Source organism: Octopus sinensis, linkage group LG16, assembly GCF_006345805.1.
Source record: "Octopus sinensis linkage group LG16, ASM634580v1, whole genome shotgun sequence".
NCBI lineage: Eukaryota > Metazoa > Mollusca > Cephalopoda > Octopoda > Octopodidae > Octopus > Octopus sinensis.
In genome coordinates this window covers 28,689,861-28,709,994 of record NC_043012.1, presented here as the reverse complement: position 1 = coordinate 28,709,994, position 20,134 = coordinate 28,689,861, and positions in this window count along the sequence as shown.

Sequence of the window (20,134 nt, the reverse complement as noted above, 5' to 3'; positions counted from 1 at the left end):
AAACTCCCTCGTTCTTAACTGTCACTGGCAAAGTTTCCTTACTTTCAGGTAGGTATCTCATTAAGCTCTCGATTTCTATACGTACACAGTCTTCCACACTTAACCCCCTTCCTCCATTTGCTCTCTTCATGTAGAGGCGATCAGTGTCAGCACGTGGATGATAGGTTCCATGCATAGTTAGGAGCTTTCTTGACTCCCTGTTTATCTCCTTTAGCGCCTCCTCTATTCACTTCAGTATTCCAATGCCATACCGAACTACTCCGACTGCGCGCAAGTTTATTGCCGAGTTCATGCATCTGGCATCCAACTTTAAAGCCAATATTGTTCTCACTCACCGCAGGCACTTCCTTTTCCTTCATGTCGTGGTGTTTAATTCGATCTGCCTCAAGTATTGCCAGGTATTTATAGCTGGATTGAGGTTAAATTGTCTTCATCATCTCCCCACTTGGCAAACCTATACCTTCTGTTCTGACAAGCTTTCCTCGTCTCATCTAATCTTCAGTTTTGATGACGTCGGCCTTCTTAGTATCTTTCAACAATGGCTCCACGGCACTTTTTGTATACCGCCATAAACTGTTTTCCTCTACTTCGATAAAGTCCTGGCAACTGATCAAACCTCTCCCACAATTTCTTCTGGATAAGTACAGCCTATCGGTATCACTCTTAGAGTGGAAGGCTCTATGTACTGTCAATATTTTTCTGGTCTTGGTATCCATTTTCTTCACTTCTCTCTTTTGCCATTTTACAATTCCCGCTCCATACCGAAGTGATACTATCGCTCACGTATTAACTGCTTGGATTTTATTCCATCCAGTCAATTTTGAGCGCAACACCAACCTTCGTCTTCGGAAATATTTCATCCTCAGTTGCTCTTTCATTTCCTTCTCCATTATATCGTTGGACTATAGTACACCAAGGTATGTGTAGCCTTCCGGTTCAATTTATTTAATCAAGTCTCTATTCAGTAGTTTTATCCCTGGTAGGGACTGCAGCTTGCCTCTTTTTTAGGTAGATTATTCCGCACTTTTTGAGTCGAAATTCCATTCTAATATCAGCACTAAAACAGTATTCACCAAGGAACTCATATGCGTCTCATCCTTGCCATACAGTTTCTAATCATCCATGAAGAGAGGGTAGTTGATTGCTTGGGATTTTCCCTGTAGTTGATACCCCAGGTCCATACCAAGGTCAGGGGTATCATGCAGAGAACAAGCAGCAACCTGGAAAATCCTTCTTCTGATACCCACGGCGCCCAAGCTTTTTCCGGAAGCTGTTAGTTCAGTTTTCCACCTCACCATACTTCTCTTCAGGAAACACATCACATTCCTCGCAATTCCAAACAGATCTAAGCACTCGATGATCCACGAATGTGGAATCATATCATAAGCTTTGCGATAGTCAATCCAGGTCATTTCCAAATGTGTTCTCCTTTGTTTACGATCTTGCATTACCATTTTATCTATCAATAATTGGTCTTTGGTACCTCTGCATCACTTTCTACAGCCCTTTTGTACCGTCGGTAATATATCATTCTCATCAAGAAATTTATACAGTTCTGAAATTCCTCCTGACAGTAACGTCTATATGAATGGTAGGCAAGAAATTGGTCTGTAATCGTCAGCAGCATTTTCAGACACAACACCGTTTTGTTCTTTTCTCAACCAGCCCGGGATTTCTTCTTTTCCATTGATCAATGCAATAAATTGCTCTGCGATCAATTTATGGCGACAATTGAACTTCTTTATCCCAAATCCTTGTACATCATCAGGTCCTGCTGCTTTCCAGTTGCTTATCTTTTTATTCATATTTCTGATACTGTCTTCTGTGAAGTGGATAGCCTCTTGCTGGAGATAAGAAGCTGTTTGCTTCAGGCTACAGAGCCATTCAGCTCTAGTATTATGTTGTTCTTGCTTACTTCATATCTTGCCCCAGAAAAGTCGACTTTCATCAGCATCTTTCACGTTTTTTATCATCATCTCTTGATCAAATCTTTTTTGGTCGGTTCTAAACAATTTGTTTTGCTGGTATTGCTTAATCTGTTGTTCAAACTTAGTTAGCTTAGCTTTTTTTTTATAAGTATGCGCTGCTTCATTTCTTCAATTACAACATTCAGGCCTATTGTATCTTCTTTCTAACTTTTTCGAATTTCTTTGCCTGACAAATATTGACACTACATTGTTCAAAGAGTTTATATCTTCTGAAATTCTCCTTTTCCACCAAGGTTGTTTATTTCCTCTTCTATCCGTCACTCAGAAGTTCTCAATCCCATCCTTTCTGCCACAATCCTACTTTGCAGCCTGGATAAGATTATTTGTTTGTGTGATGTTCTTTGTTTGGATGTGTTTTAATACACTATTCACTTTACCCGTCTCTTGATTTAGTCTCCATTGGTTAGCTTTCTTGAAGTTGCACATAAATTATAATGCTTCTGTATTTAATAAATCCCAAATCTTGTCTAATATTAATCGACCTTTATTGTTTGAGTAGTCGCTGATCCCAATTCTTTCACAATTCACTGTAGTATATTCTTGCGAGCAAGTGTCCACCTCTTCCACTATACCAATTTCGTTTCTCAGATGCCCAGCACCACCCGATATCCTTCTTTTAATAGCTTCTAGCTCCAATTCTGTTAACCATCCATTCCTTCGTATTGCTCTTGTTTGGTAGCACAATCTCTGTTCAGTAATTTCGAACTGTTCCATTGCCTTCCATTCACTGTGCATTCGTTTTCTGTACCCTCTGACAGGCACACCATTCGAATCCACTGGGGTGCTCCGGTAGTAACACTCCATAACCATACTGTTTACTTGTTTACTCCACTTAAGTCTTGTAGCATGGCTAGTAGTGGCGGGATTAAGACCGGGCCCACCCTGCTGCACAGTGGGGTGCCTGCCGAGTGCAGCACCTTCACCAGTGGTTCCAATCCCGTTCACAACGTTATCGTCATGTATTTTTCTTGACATTTTCACTCACAAATGATGTGTGTTTTTAGGTTACTACCAACCGGTATTTTTATCGAGACACCATCTCCATCGAGGTTGTCCGCCAAAGCCGAAAGAGATTTGCTCCCCTGGTTTTGGACTCAGAGTGTTCCGTTACCTAGGATGATTGCCGTCCGAGGCTAAAGAATACAGCCTACCCGGAGCACTGGTTATTTGAAAGCGCCGGATACTCACCCTTTCCTACTCTTCTGTAGGTTTGGCATCAATAGAGAAAAGAAAAAATTAAAGAAGAGAGAAAGAAAGAGAGAGAGAGAGAGAAATAAATGAAAGGAAAAGGAAAGGAAGATCAACTAGGGAGGGAAGGGAGCCATTTAACAAAGCAAGTTCAGTATAATCAATTCAGATCGACAGGGAGAATAGGAGTACTGCTTAGGAGTGGTTGTAGACACGGAGGTGAGGTAGATATTGGACATAAGGGAAAATGATAAGGGGAAGATGGTAGAGGGAGTGGGTAAAGCGGGCGCATAACCGTTGAGAGAAGGTGCCTACTGCAGCGCTTCTTACGGCCCAAACTGGAAAAGATTCTGCCAAGAAATAAATTAAAAGTTGCTGAGGTTTGTCATATTTTAGATATATCTTTGCATTATATTAAGATCATAGCTTACGATGTTTTGGCTGAAGGACTCTCTCGGTTGTAAATAAACATCCAGCGTGGTTTTAGTAGCAACTAAAACTTTTGCTTTGCAGAGAGGGAGAGGCTGAGAGAGCAAGAGGGAGCGAGGAATGAATTTAGAGAGCGGGTAATAAGAATATAGTTCGTGGGGTAAAAGTTACTTTCGAGAAATTAATTAAATTTGAAGACGGGATAATTAAGTTCAATTCTACACTTAAAACACAGCAGCAAATTAGATAAATTAAGAGTTGCACAGACATGTGACATATTGTTTAGATATATCTTTGTATTATATTAAAATCATAGCTTACGGTGTTTTGACTGGGACTCTCCCGGGAGAGGCAGAGAGAGAAAGAGAGGAGGAGAAGGAAGAGCGAGGAATGAATTAGAAAGCAGGGAATGAGAATTTACCTCATGAGGTAAAAGTTACTTTCGAGAAATTAATTAAATTTAAGTACGGGACAATTAAGTTCAATCCTACATTTAAGACACAGCAATAAATTAGATAAATCATAAGTTGCAAAGACATGTCATATAGTTTTTGTATTATATCAAATTATATTAATATAATATATTATTATTATTATTATTATTATTATTATTATTCAGTAGTTTTATTTTTATAGCGTGCTTTCACTTCACTACCGAGCGCAGCTCTGTGTGCCTTGGGTATGTGCTGTGATTTGTTGTGATGCTCTGATTGTTATTGTATGGAAAGTGTTCTGCGTAGGATGTGTGCAGTGCCTAGTAGTGCAATTTTCTGTATGTTATATGTGTTTGTAAGTCCTGGTGTTTTTGTTATGTATTTGTCTGAATATTTTTTTTATCATGCCTAATGCACCTACTATGATAGGAATTGTTTCTGTTTTCAGATTCCACATTCTAGTTACCTCTATTTCCAGGTCTTTGTATTTTGAGAGTTTCTCCATTTCTTTTAGAGACACGTTGTCATCAGCCGGTATTGATACATCAATTAGAAAGCATTTTTTTTCTTCATGGTCTCTGACAACTATATCTGGTCTGTTGGCCTTAATTTCTCTATCTGTGTGTATCGGCATATCCCAGAGTATGGTTGCTTTCTCGCTTTCTGTGACCTTTTCTGGTGTGTGCCTATACCATCTTTTTTCTGTTGTTATTCCATAATGTTGGCATAGATTCCAATGTATGTAGGTTCCAACTCTGTCATGTCTGTGAATATATTCCTTCTTAGCTAGGACTGGGCAGCTAGAGATAATATGATTTATTGTTTCTTGTCCATCTCCACATATATTATTATTATACATTATTATTATTATTATTATTATTATTATTATTATTATTATTATCATCATTATTATTATTATTATTATTATTATTATTATTATTATTATTATTATTATTATTATTATTATTATTATTATTATTCAGGCGGCATTCTGGAAGACTCGTTAGGATGCCGGGCAAAATGTTCAACTGTAGAAAGAATTATTCTTATTAATAGTAGTTTATTTGTCAGAGTTCTTTCGTCTGACACTCAGTGACCTCTTCAGTGAGTTTCTGTCCCTTGTGTCTCGTCTTCTCTCTGGACTTGTCCTGTTTATTCTATTTTGTATGCGTGTATATCTATTTCAATATTACACTGTTTGTTTCTGTGCCATTAATTTTTCTTCATTCTGTCTTTAGTCATCGTGCTGCGTAGTGTGGTAGGGTGGTGTGGGGTGTTATTACTCCAATTACCTGTTCTCTTGAGCCATTTCTATTTTCTATCGCGTGTATGACCTACATAATTTGTCTGAGTGTTGTAACTGTTCTATGCATTGATAAGATCCTAACATCTATGTTATCAACTGAGCCTCCATACCCTAATTGGTAAGGCACTAACGAGTTCCCACCACTGTTTACTCATTCTCTCACCTATGCTATACGCTGTCCCCTTATGGAATGACAAAATGGAATAGACAAAACAAGGCCAGAGAGAAGGAGAGACCAAGAGGGACACAAAGTCGTTGAAGATGGAATAGAATATTTATCGAAAGAACTCCGACAAAGAAACAAGTAACCTAAAGTGAACATCAAGTAAATAGTGCGTGTATTTCATTAGTAAAAGATGACCGTCCCCAAATATAACTCTGTGTGTGTGTGTGTGTGGAGGCGCAAAGGCCCAGTGAATAGGATCGTGGTTTCGATTCTCAGACAGGGTGTTGTGAGTATTTATTAAGCGAAAACACCTAAATATCCACGAGGCTCCGGCAGGGGGGTTGAGCCCTGCTGTATTCTTTCATCACAATTTTCTCTCACTCTTTTTCTTCCTGTTTCTGTTGTACCTGTATTTCAAAAGGCCAGCCTTGTCACACAATGTGTCGCGCTGAATCTCCCCGAAAACTACTTTAAACGTACACTTGTCTGTGGAGTGCTCAGCCACTTACACGTTAATTTCCTGAGCAGGCTGTTCCGTTGATCGGATCAACTGAAACCCTCGTCGTCGTAACCGACGGAGGGCCACGATATATATATATATGTGTGTGTGTGTGTGTGTGTATGTGTGTGTGTATGTGTGTGAATGTGTGTGTGTATGTGTGTGAGTCCGAGCTTGATTTACGCGTTCGCCCCCACAACCTCATTTAGGATTAGCAGCCCTTCCTGTTTGTTTTCACTGTTTGTTTGTGTTACCAAATTTGACCCTCCGCAAAATCCCAAATTCTATTTAATTTGCTTTGCGGGGGCAACTGTTTCATCGAAAGCGTATCTTGTTGTTAAATGCTCGAAATACGAGAGTAGAAAAACAGCCAACAACTGATGAAGGGTCGTTTTTTGTGCTGTTTGTTTTGTTTTCCATTTGTGTTTTTCTTTGTTCGAAAAATAGTTCATATTCCATGTACTTGTAATGTGTAGTTTTGTTGTACAGGTTTCGTGACATCCCGTACCCACATATGGATAGATGTATGTATAGATGTATATACGTATAGATGTATGCACATATACGTATGCATATATGCATATATATATATATATTATTTATAATATTATATATATATATATATATATATATATATATATATATTATATATATATATATATACATACATACATATATATATATATACATATATTATATATATATATATATATACAAATATAAGAGAATGTCCGATATGTGGTCGACTCTTGCGCTAAAAATAGATCCGCTATGGTCTCAGCCACCAAAAATTGTTTCCAAGGAGAATTAGCACAACTTTTAACGTAAACGAGCAGGGCAAATGAAAAATAACAAAAATGCAGATTAATTCTAGACAATTGTTTCGCTATTAATGTATTATGCAATTTTACTTTCATAACATATCCATAGTTCATCAGTAGAATTTGTCTTGAATACAATTTACTACGCCGCACGCCAAATTTTAACATAACGTCAAACATACGTGTGGTTTAGTCGATTATACTCGCAGTTATGGTTCAAATTCCCTTTGTTTTATATATATATATATATATATATATATATATATATAAATAAGCATATACATATATATACATATGCATATATGGGTACAGGACGTCACCAACAGTAAACAACATGAAATACGAAAACAAATGAATTCAATACGCAAACAACGAGAGAAACAAATGGAAAACAGAACAAGTAACATAAAAGACGACCCTACATCAGTTGTCGGCTGTCAATCTACTTCTCAAAGTTGGGAACAAAGCAGGACAGTGGAGACATACAAGGAAACTAAACGAAGACAAACATGGAGGATCGAAGGTAAAATAACGAACGCTGGGAAAATATTTTCTTTGACAAGAGAAAAGATACAAGAGAGAGATAGAATACGTCCTACGTATACGGCAGTAACAACTTTAGCTGTGTGAATTGGTGCATTATCATTCTGAAAGATTGCGTTTCCTTACGGAACAGTTCTGTAATCATATGATGTATTTCATCAGATTAAATTCTTAAATTGTCTTGACAATTAATTCTGCCATAAAGGGAAACCATTGGGCCAGCGGATTTCCAAGATATAATCCCCAGATCATCACAGATCCTCCTCCATGTTTAACAATTGAAAGAAGGCAGTCTGGGTCAAATACTTCTTTTGGTTGTCTCCATACGTATACTTGGCCGGTGGTCGGAAATAAGATAAAGGTTGACTCGTCCGAGAAAATAACATTCTTGTACTACTATAGGGACCAATTCTGTAGGTTTTTGCTCCACTCTAAATGCTTTGCAACGTTTGTTTTTGAAAATAGTAGTTTTCTGTTTGCAGCCCTCCCGTGAAATTCAGCTTTGTGCGGCTCCCAGCGAACAGTTTTTGTGGAAAGTGGGTTCTCGAGATGATCATGAAGCTCTGCAGTAATTGGGAGCTGTACTTTTGTGATTCTTTCTGACAATTCGCATAAGCGTCTGATGGTCCCTATCTGAAAGTTTTGGTTTTCTTCCAGAGCTTTGTTTCGACGAGGAAGTTTTTTACTCTTTCTCCAAGGCTGTCATTACTTTGGAGACAGAACTTCTTGATACACCAAACATTTCGGCTGTTTTCGTTACGCTAGCGCCTGCCATATGAGCACCAAAAATTTGAGCTCTTTGAAACTCCGATAGATCTGTCATTATATTGAATTTTAATAACCTTTTTCTGATGATATCTAAAAGAAATAGCAGTTTTAGCAAAACATATTAAGCAGCATTAATAATAAATCAAAAACATAAAAATAAACAAGCTTTTTACGGTTTTATAGATATTTGAAAATTATGATGCTATGATGCTAGGTGTTTCCATTATTTTGTCCGACCCCTGTATATAGTAGCTGCTTTCTCGTATACGAGCAAAACCATAGCTAGAATGAATCACTGAGATATATCCTTGATGAAGCAACGTGAGACCCTTGTATGACTCTTGAGCCAGGCTAAAGATTTGCACATTCTATATATTAATATTTAGCAGAAGTAAGAGAGTAACTCATGCCCGAGAGTTTCGTGCGTTGGCACACACACACACGCGCGCATTTATATATATATCATTCTGAAAGATTGCGTTTCCTTACGGAACAGTTCTGCAATTATAGGGTGTATTTCATCAGATTAAATGCTTAAATTGTCTTGACAATTAATTCTGCCATAAAGGGAAACCATTGGGCCAGCGGATTTCCAAGATATAACCCCCAGATCATCACATTTATATATGAACGGTGTAACAGTTTGGTAGGACATTTGCTTCCCATAGTGCAGGGTTCAGTCCCACTGCGTGGCATCTTGAGCGAATGCCTTTTTTACTACTGAGCCTTGTGAATGAATATAGTTAACGGCAACTAAAAGAAACCTGTTGCATATATATGTTTGTGCGCATGCGTATGTGTGGTTATGTGTATAAAAAGAGTGAGACAGGCAGACAGACAGAAAGAAAGAAAGAAAGAATGAGAGAGAGACCAACCTCAGTTTCTATAGACTTTTTGATCACATGTAGGTGCACATATGGATACATGTTTGCATATATATATCTCCTATTATATGAGCGTGTGTATGTATGTATGCTATGTGTATGTAGGCATGTGTGTATTGTTAGCTGCATAGTTATTTGTTTTCTTTTACACTTGTGGATATGGTAGCTTCTTCGCACAACTTTGAAATGTATATATGATAGAAATATATGTATATAGTGAACGGCGTACAGAAGTGTCTAAATATATTACACTAGTAAAATACAGCGCATATTTTTGGTGTGCCATAAAAAAGAAAAGAAAGAAGACGAAGTTTGACAACTTGTTGACCACTCCCGGGAGAAGATTGACCAAGCTTCCTTCTCAACCAGTGGCCTAGACCTAATGTGTACAAAGCAATTATGAATTATGCTAGCATCGCCTGGACAGCCTAATTAGCATATTTGTACTTTTGGCAGTTGGTTGTTAGTTAATCATGCATGAATTTATTTACCTACACTGAGGCTTGTATTGAAATTTGTTTCAGTTCTTCTGATTTGCATGTATTATGCATAGATATAGTATATATACATGTTTGTGCATGTATGTATATATATATATATGTACATATATATATATATATATATATATATATATATATATATATATATATATATATATATATATATATAATCAATAATAATAAAGGGTAAGATTAATTAATTAGTAATTAATAATTCCACCAAGTAGTATTCGGCATCTTAAAAGGACCATTTACGGTAAACTTAAACAATATTTTTATATAATTATGGGTATAATTATAATTACCGAACTTTAGAAATAGCAGCCAAAAAACTTAGCTATTTCTTCTACTATAAGAAGCAACTCCCAGACAACATATTATACTCAAAACAATCCACGTAGGCATAGGGGGAAAAAAACCATGAAAACCAACTCTGTATTTGATTACCTGTGGACGCGTTTCTGAGTTAGATAGATATGAAAATGCAATATTCACATTTTCATTCTATCATTCCCTTCATCAGCACAAGATTTCAAACTTTTAAATTTGAGAGCACTGAAAAAATTAAACATACCTATCTGATTCGAGTAACATCAGACAGACTATATTCAATACCAGTACTAACGAATTCAAAACATACGAATATGGTCTCGCATTTTCCCCTGTCCACCCATACTCTCATATATATATATATATATATATATATATATATATATATATATATATATATATATATATATATATATATATATATATATATATATATGAGAGTATTATAGTCTGCTTGAAGCATTGTGTATTGTTTGTAAAGAATAAAGAGTTTTGAATGGTACAATGCACTATAATACAGACAATGGGCTATTAATACCTGTTGTAATTTAGTCATCCATAGTCTGATATGATATTTCGGAATAATATTCTTTCTTCAGATATTCTTAGATGGAGTCGCTGCTATAATGGGTTTTCTAAGTTAGAAAACCGAATATTGCAGCGACTCCATCTAAGAATATCCGAAGAAGGAATATTATTCCGAAATATCATATCAGACTATGGATTACTAAATTACAACAGGTATTAATAGCCCATTGTCTGTATTATAGTGCATTGTTGTACCATTCAAAACTCTTTATTCTTATATATATATATATATAATATATATATATATATATATATATAATTTATATATATATATATATATATGTGTGTGTGTGTAAAGATATATATATATATATATATATATAATATATATATATATATATATATATATATATATATATAATATTAATTCGAGACAAAACCACTATTTTGCAAAACAAACAAGGAAAGACTTAATCAATACATAAAATTTTAATATAAAATAAATAAACCGCCACTACAATCGTTTCATGTCTTCAAATGACATTCGTCAGGTGGATTTCCGATTTTCAAATCAGTTTCAATTTATGAAGTCTCGAATTAATATTATATAATATTTTACTATAAAATTGAATTTAATCCTAAATCTGATTTTTTCCCTGTTTTTGGATTTATTCCCTAATATTTATTATTATATATATATATATATACATGAGTATACATATGTATTAATATACAAATTTATATATACATGAATATATATGTATACACACACACACAAATATACACAGATTGTGAATTGATGTATAAAATTGGAAGAATAAATCCACAGTTATAAAGAACCGAATTGACAACAGGTCATTAAACTACGACAGGTTACTACATTGCAGTAATTCCAAGTAAGACCGACTTGTATGCATATACATACACGGCTAAAACGATCTTAAAGAGCAACACATTTAGCATGAAAGCTTAAAAGTATATATTTCGCATATAGATCATTGTTTAATTTTATTAAGAAGCTGTTTTATTAACATAAACGCCATCAAATGTATACCTAGATAATTGTGATAATGATTTTAAATTAAATCAATTTAAGTCAAATTAATTTTAAAACAGTTTTTACTCAAATCTTCGGGAATGTTCTGTTATACATTTATATATACACATATTTGACATATACACATATATACACACATGCAGAGACCTATATACCTACATACACAAGCACACATAATGATACATACTTGTTAATATCACATACCATTCTCGTGCATCATTATTTGTTTGTATGCTTCAAATGATATGCAAATGATAGTGTGTATAAATATATACACACTAGCTACATTTGTTCTGCAGAAATTTCAGCAACTAAAAACGCACGCATTCACAGATTCGATGCGCTGGCATAATGAAATATCAATTGAAAACTTCTAATTCGAACCATTTCATACGTATTCAATAAAACCAATGCATGCCTAACCCTTTCCATACAAATCACTTACTGACATTTTTAATAAACATTTTATTACATATTATATCATTAAGGATTGTTCTTCAGTGTATTCATTTTGGGGAGTTTTGTTGGATTAATGTTGCTTTTTTTTTTTTAAATTGCTTGACTTTAATCATTACTTTTGTTTAATTAATAGCTTAAATTAGTTTCCTGGAAGACATCTCGCCAATTGCTGTGGCATGCTGAAGTAACTCAGGAGAACATTTTTATTCGAGTTCTATAGTTTGAGAACAGCATTCTGTATAATATTCTTCTGGTGTCGCTATAGACATGCATTCCTATCGGCTCTGTTGTTTTTATTGCTGGAGTTGTTGTTAAACTCTAATTCAACCCTTGTCGCACTGACCCATGAACAACAACAATGCAACAGTACCCTATGTTAGAATTAGATTATCTACTCAAATCCTGTTTTTAATATATTTAAGATAGAAAAGGCGATTTAAGGGAAATAGTACTGCTATTTCTAGGAAATTGAGAAACCTTAGAGCATGTCTGTTGGAGTAGTCGCATATAAAACAGTGTAAACATAATATATTTTTCATATCTGTTTGCTGTAGTCTTGCGATATGTATGGAGTGGTGAGCCTAAAACCAGGACCGCGACATTTCACAATAAAAAAATTAATAAATAAAGGGAAAAGTTAATTCACCTTAAATTGTTGAAGAGTTCCTTCTAGCGGCATAGAAATGTATCAACGATTAACCTGTTCGTGCGACTACAAGAATAGAGGCAGATGGAACATTTTGAAAGGCACTGTTCAGAGACAGTGTGCAGGAATGATGCAATGTAAGATTCTAAACACTATTAAAATATCTAATAGTGAAGGCTACGATTGTTTATCGTAACTTTACTGACCATTGTGTGTGTGAGTGAATGTGGCTTGACTTATGAGAGTGTGAGGGCCATTTTTATAGTCACACTGAAGAAAAGTGAGACTAAATACCAACTTAGATCTTTCAAAATTCCTTTTCACTAGGATTTATTGAAACACAAACATGGAACTGGAACTAGTGGAGGTCAATATGCTACACACAAGAAGACAACATATTTAATTCAAACAAATACCATGTAACTAATGTACTAATTAGTAAAATATATAAAATTATCTATTTCTGTGTACACAGCCCACAGTCGTTTGCTAGAGATTGAATCAAGATTCATAAATATGGAACATTGATGCGTTTCAATCCATTGGGTTTTATCAGGTTTCAGTTCTGAGCAACTAATCATGGGTTTCACTAAAGGCCGTGCAAAATACAGTCATTGGTGTAACTCTGATGAATTGCTATTGTTATCAAATTGATTGCATAAGATACCACGCTATATTTATAGAATCAGCTTCATTAAAGGTCTACATATGTATGTATGTATGGTATGTATGTATGTATGTATGTATGTATGTATGTATGTATGGTATGTATGGTATGTATGTTTGTATGTATGTATGTATATATTACGTAACACGTATATATGTATGCGTAAGTGTTTATATATATATAAGTATATAAATGTATACACCTTACATACATACATACACACATACACACATAGACATGTATACGCATATATGTATTTACATCTATGTATGTATATGAATATACTTTGGAATATATTGTAGAGTAAGTTTAAGATTGCTGTCTGAAACTACACCGCTCAAAAGTGTTTTACGAAAGAACATCTACAAACACCATCCTGGCTGCTTATATGTGTGGTTTTTCATGGTGGTGTCTCATTAAAAAATACACAATCATGACTATGATTAGCAGGTAAAATATCGGCCATCTTGTAGGTAAAATATATACCATCATATTGTTCAAAGAACATAAGAATTTATAGTATCGACATCAAACGAGACACGGAAAGGTCGAAACTGTGAGAAAATCGCAAATGTACTCTCTTAGCGATTTGTGCTAGAAAATCTCGAATTGAACACACATTACATACGTCTGCACTGTACAAAACCTATCATGATAGGCACTGCAAAATGAACAGAACGTTAGACAATGTTGGGTTCATAGGTTACATGACTGCAATGTTCGGTTCCTATAACAGTATCTTCTTCGTATCTAATCGAAAAGTAATCAAGAATATCCAGTTGAAATTCTGGTCTAGAACAATGAATTATCTTTCTCCCGCTCACTTTCTCTATCTCTTTTTCTCTCTCTCTCTCTCTCTCTTTCTTTCTTTCTCTCTCTCTCTCTTTCTCTTTCTCTCTTTCTCTCTCTCCCGCTCTCTCTTTCCCTGTCTATCAATTTCTCATTCTCTTTCTCTCTTCCTCTCTCTGTACACACACACACACACACATACCCCCCCCACACACACACCCTACATTCTATACACTTCTCACACAAGCAACTATTGAACGCTTACTTTTTTGATGATTTTGTGTTTTTGCACGTAGATTTAAAAACAGATATCTTAGGTATAGAACGAAATGTCAAGCAATCCAAGCTAAAAGAAAGCTTATGGGCTGTTGAATGAGAATATACATTGGGTGATAAAAACAATTTAGTACAGAACTCGGTGAAAAACTGTAAACAGACAAAGCTAAAACAGATTCGTACACAAAGAGATTTCTAAAACACATTCACGATAAAGAGATTGTAACACAGTTTTACACAATTTGGCAGGGAAAAAATTACGTCGCTTTTTACTCTCTTTACTTTTTTTTACCAATTCTTTGCTTTCTCAACTTTTCTGTACGTAATCTGTGGACTTTACATGCATGCATACATACATACGTGCATACATACGTACGTACGTATGCACGAACGCACAAACGCTCACGTTGTTATACTCAACCGGACACTACGATTACATTCTTTCATACAAACACCTAAACACCTAAGCGCTAATACACATGATTATGCTTACAAGTATGTATATGTGTATATATATGTGTATGTGTGTGCGTGTGTATTTATATATATATGTATATATACATTGTATCTTTCTCACCTCTCTTTCTCTCTGTGTATGTGTGTGTGTGCGCGTGCGTGCGTGTATATGAATATATACATATGAATATATGTGTATATATACACTTAGGCCCATAGACACATAGATGCACACACACACACACACGCATGCGCACACACACACATGCGCACACAGATTCACAAATATTCCAACTGTGTGTATGTATGCATATGCGCTTTTGCGTGTGTATGGGCGGTATGTGTGAAAGAGTGCTATCAAAATAAGGAACAATGTATACTATAACTGCTATCAATTCCAGTGACAAAAAAAAAGAAAAAGAGAAAAGAAATGGAAAGTAGAAAACAAAAGGAAGAAAATGAGAGGCAGTTAAGAGACGTGCCACACAGCTGCTGCTGTGTAAATACAAGCGTATATAAGTAGGGGGCAGTGCACGTGTATACACAGTGGCGCAAACTGAACAAATTATATATGAAGATAATATAAGGGACAATGACGACTACGCACACATACCACGCATACGATATACGATTGTTAGGCAGTCTGGTGAAATCTTAAAACCTAAGGCTATGGAAATCTATTATGACCATTATTATCCACCAAGATCCATCAGACTACAATTTGATCTTTGTCTACATTATTCTTGTTGCTTTCTATTATCTATTTTGTTATCTTTTCATTCTGTCACTATTCCTTTTCCCTCCTGGTTTTCTCACTCTCTCTTTCTTGTATACGCGGGCACATGTATTCACACACATTCACACTCACACATACATTGTCGTTGTCATGTACCGTACGCTTTTTGGAGCGCATTGATGACACTACAATGTAAGTCTTCCCAATTAATCGCGACTTCTCCCATCGGATGACCCCAGAGCGTTATTTCTTTTTGACTTTCTCATAGTGATTTCTTAGCAGAAATACGAGGGTAATTAGCCATTGCCTTCCCTGACTGGATGGCCGTTGACCTACAAGGAGCATATCTATCCTTCGACACAACTTGCTTTTAGTCCTACTGAGTGTCCAAACATCCTCTTCACAAGACTAGCGAGCTACTCAATCGAGGGAGCCGATTTGGTCGCCGACCACTCGACCATAGAACAGGGAGTACTAATTTACATGGTACCGGTAGCAAGTCTCCTCGGCCTGTTATGAGATCTCTGACCTGACGATACACATATACATACACTCACGTAAACATAAACATCACTTTCTTCTTTTTTTCTTCTTTTTGCATTGGATTTACGGCGCTTGCACATACATACATACATACATACATACATACATACATACATATACTTTTTTAGCTTGGTACGTTGTTCTAACAGACTTTTTTGACAAACCACTAATTTACACTAACGTAAACAAACTAACACCGGTTGTCAAGCGGCAGTGGGAGACAAAAAAACAATATACAGATACTCATGTGTTTATATATATATAAATTGCGAGGATGATCCGGTTCTTGACTGAAGATTGAAGGCTTCGAATGTCCCGTCCGTGTTTTTTGTATCGTCTTCTAAATGTTTTACGTCCTTGTCCCAGTTTGTATTTTTCTACATATAATATATATATATATATATATATATAAGTAAACAAACAGGGTGTGCGTTGATATTTTGGTTCATTGACTGACGCAAAAAACTCAGCTGCGATTATTACGTGCATCGTGACTTTGTCTATATTCCTCGTCTGTTAAGTTTTTATCTACTTCCCCATTTGCTCTGCTTTCGTCTAACTTTGTTTTTTGTTGTGTTCTGTCTGTTCAACTCTTGATATGTGTGTGTGTGTGTGTGTGTGTGTATGTGTGCGTGCGTGTATGCGTGCGTGCGTGTGTGTGCGCGTGTGCGTGTGTGTGTGTATGTGTGTGTGTCAGAAATCGCCTGGTGACCGAGTAAGACCACTTTTTAAATACATTTCACTTCCCGTCAGTGATAAAGTCTCATGTGGCTTCGAAAGCTGGCAAGGGACCTACTACTCCTTCCACGCCGGCCACAAGTCAGAAGATATATGATTATTATTTTCATGATCCAATAGAATCGAGGTATTTTAATAACAGAAGTCTCAAAGTAAAGTCCAGGATCACCTGTACGGACACACATGCACTTATCCCTGTCCAATAAATCCATGACCATACAGCTGCTGTTTGCCTAATGCCAGCTCTCACTGAGCTAACCCATGATCAAATGCTTCCAGGTGTGATTGTCCCATATTTTAATGATACACTATATTATGCGCTACATTATATACGACGTGATTTGAGGGACATTTGGTTGCTTTTTCCACCAAACTAGTCGACCACATACAGTGTCCCAAGGGGCTATTTGTTTCTATTAATCTCCTTTCAGGTTCCGATTAAATAAGTACTTGTTGATTATTTTCCTTTAGGAATGTGTAACATTCAATTCAATATTTACATTCTTTCATTGCTTAAAGAATACTGATGTACTACGCAGGACAGGTTCCCGACAAACCGAAATCACAAAACAAGCACCTACTATTCTTTCTTCTTCTCTTCTCCTAAAGTAAAGGATCTCTGCCGCTATTCAGAAGGTAACAAACATTCAGAACTTCCCAATGTACATGTATTACTTTGAGTCTTCGAGAAATAAATATGGTATGTACTGCCTACCATATCAAACTTCATACATTTTTCCCATTACCTAAAAGTCACGACCCATAGAAGAGAAATAAAAGCAACTGAATCAAACCGTTGGATATTACTGATGCTTTTTCTACAGCTCCTGAAAAGGAGAAAAGCTAAGTTGACCATGTGTGGTTCGAAATAAGCACATTTTGTTACTGATTTTACCAGCTACCACCTTTCTGGGCGTAAATAAAATGAGTACCACTAATATACGGAGATGATACAATCATCTTCTTCCTTCCGTCTTCAAAGACTATGCTTCGGAAAACTTTACTGCTTTTCACACACCTACACCCTTGGAATGACCATAAATAAACACAGTTTTAAACATCAGCTGCAGGTGATGGTTGTATTAGCTGACTCTTTGGCTATACTTTACCTGCTTTCCGCTTAAGTAGAGCTCTGTCAACACTTTATTGCCTACGATAAAATAACTTCTTAAAGTTGAAATAACTTCCCAGAAGCTAATCGGAGCCGAACCATCTCGACAATTTAGCGGATGGCTCATTACATTACGAAATTATTCTTGTTTTACCAACTTCTTATCAGCGTTTCCTTAACAGTGCTTAATATTCATCTGTCTAGAGATATGAATGAATTTCTTTTCTATGTATTTGCGTGTGTGTGTGGGGGGGGTATGTGTGTGTATTTTATAGACCTTTACACATACACACACATAGATAAATACGTACATACATACATACATAAACATACACACACACACACACACACACACACACACACACACACATATATATATATATATATATGTATGTATGTATGTATTATGTATATTCTTTTATTCTTTTAATTATTTCAGTCATCTGACTGCGGCGATGTTGGAGCACCGCCTTAAAGGGTTATAGTCGAATAAATTGACCCCAGTACTAGTACTTATTCTATCGGTGTCTTTTGCCGAACCTCTGATTTACAGGGAGATAAACACACCAGCATTGGTTGTCAAGCAATGGCGAGGGATCAAACACAAACATACACGAATCCCCTGTGTATGTTTTATATTCTTGTGATCTATCTACTTGCACTTTAGCTCTATAAACAATTCCTTTTTTAAAAATATTTACCTTCCAACGGACAGCAAGTCTTATCTTTGAAGTCGCAGTTACTCAGATTAGATTCGACACTGTAATTGTTTGTAATAACTTTCGTGTTATACTTCTTCGGAAAATTCGTTCAAGACTCGATTCTATTCCCACCGAAATTCTTTCCGATACCCGAGAATAGGACAGCAACTAGTCTTGCAAAACAATTGAAAGAGAATGACGCATTATCATACAGACATGGTTCTTATAAAAGACCTATGAAATGTAATCTTTGCCTCTCAGAAAAGTTCTTCATCCTGTTCCAGGAATAACATGCTTTGAACCAGAGACGCAAGCCATTAAATTCCTGCAGGTACGCTGTGGGGTTTAAAAATGTCAACCGATAAAATACCGTATGAGTAAAATATTTTGACTTTCGGAAAATTTTGACATTCGCATTTGAATTTGACTTTACACCTTATAGTTATTTTGTATTACAATTATAGTACATATTTCGACTTCATTTTAAGGAAGCATTCGACTGTTTTACAAATTTAAGCTTAAGCTTCGCCGAGGTTTATTTTTATTGTTCGCCCACGTATTTAATTATGTTTTATTGATTTATTGTGCAATTTCCTTATTGTAACATTTTAATATTATATATACGAGGAAGTTTTTTTTAATAGTTGCGTATATACGGTGTGATGTATGTATTTGTCTTGATGTGAAGATATGTCTCTATATATTTATGTGTATGTATGTATTGTAGGTATCTGTATGTATATGTATGTGTGTGTACCTGTAAATATATATATATATATATATATATATGTAGGTGTATGTATATATATATATATATATATATATATATATTATATATATATATATGTATGTGTGTGTGCGTCTATATACATATATATATATGTGGGCATATATTTGAGTACATATTTATTTGTATATTTGTATGCGTGTCCATATGTGTGTGTATTTGTATGTATGTTTGTATTTATGTAGACATACATGTAATTTTATGTGTGCGTTTTTGTGTACGTTTCGCAAGCTGAACGAATTATCTAGCCTTCGTTAGATACTTATTGGAACGCCATCATTTCACTCTCTTTACCTCTATTTTTTCCTTTTCTCTCTCAAATTTTCTTTTTCCTTTTCTTTTTTTCCCCTTCTTTCAGTCTAACCCCCCCCCCACACACACGCACACACTTGTTATTCTCTAATTTTTTCATTTTCTTTCTTTCGCCTGTAACAGCTAACTTATGTAGCATACACCATGAGATTTAGTGCGCGTGCGTATGTATGTGTGCATATATATATATATATATATTAACAATTAAGGAACGGCCATAATAGGCCATTCACCCACTAGAAATAACAGCCAAAGCTTCTACCGCAAATAAAGATTAATTCCGTAAACAGGAGAAAATTAAAAAAACATTTACCCTGTTTTTAATTTTAATTTTAATTTTTTAATTTTTAATTTTCTCCTGTTTACGGAATTAATCTTTATTTGCGGTAGAAGCTTTGGCTGTTATTTCTAGTGGGTGAATGGCCTATTATGGCCGTTCCTTAATTGTTAATGTTGAACTTAAAAATGGTCT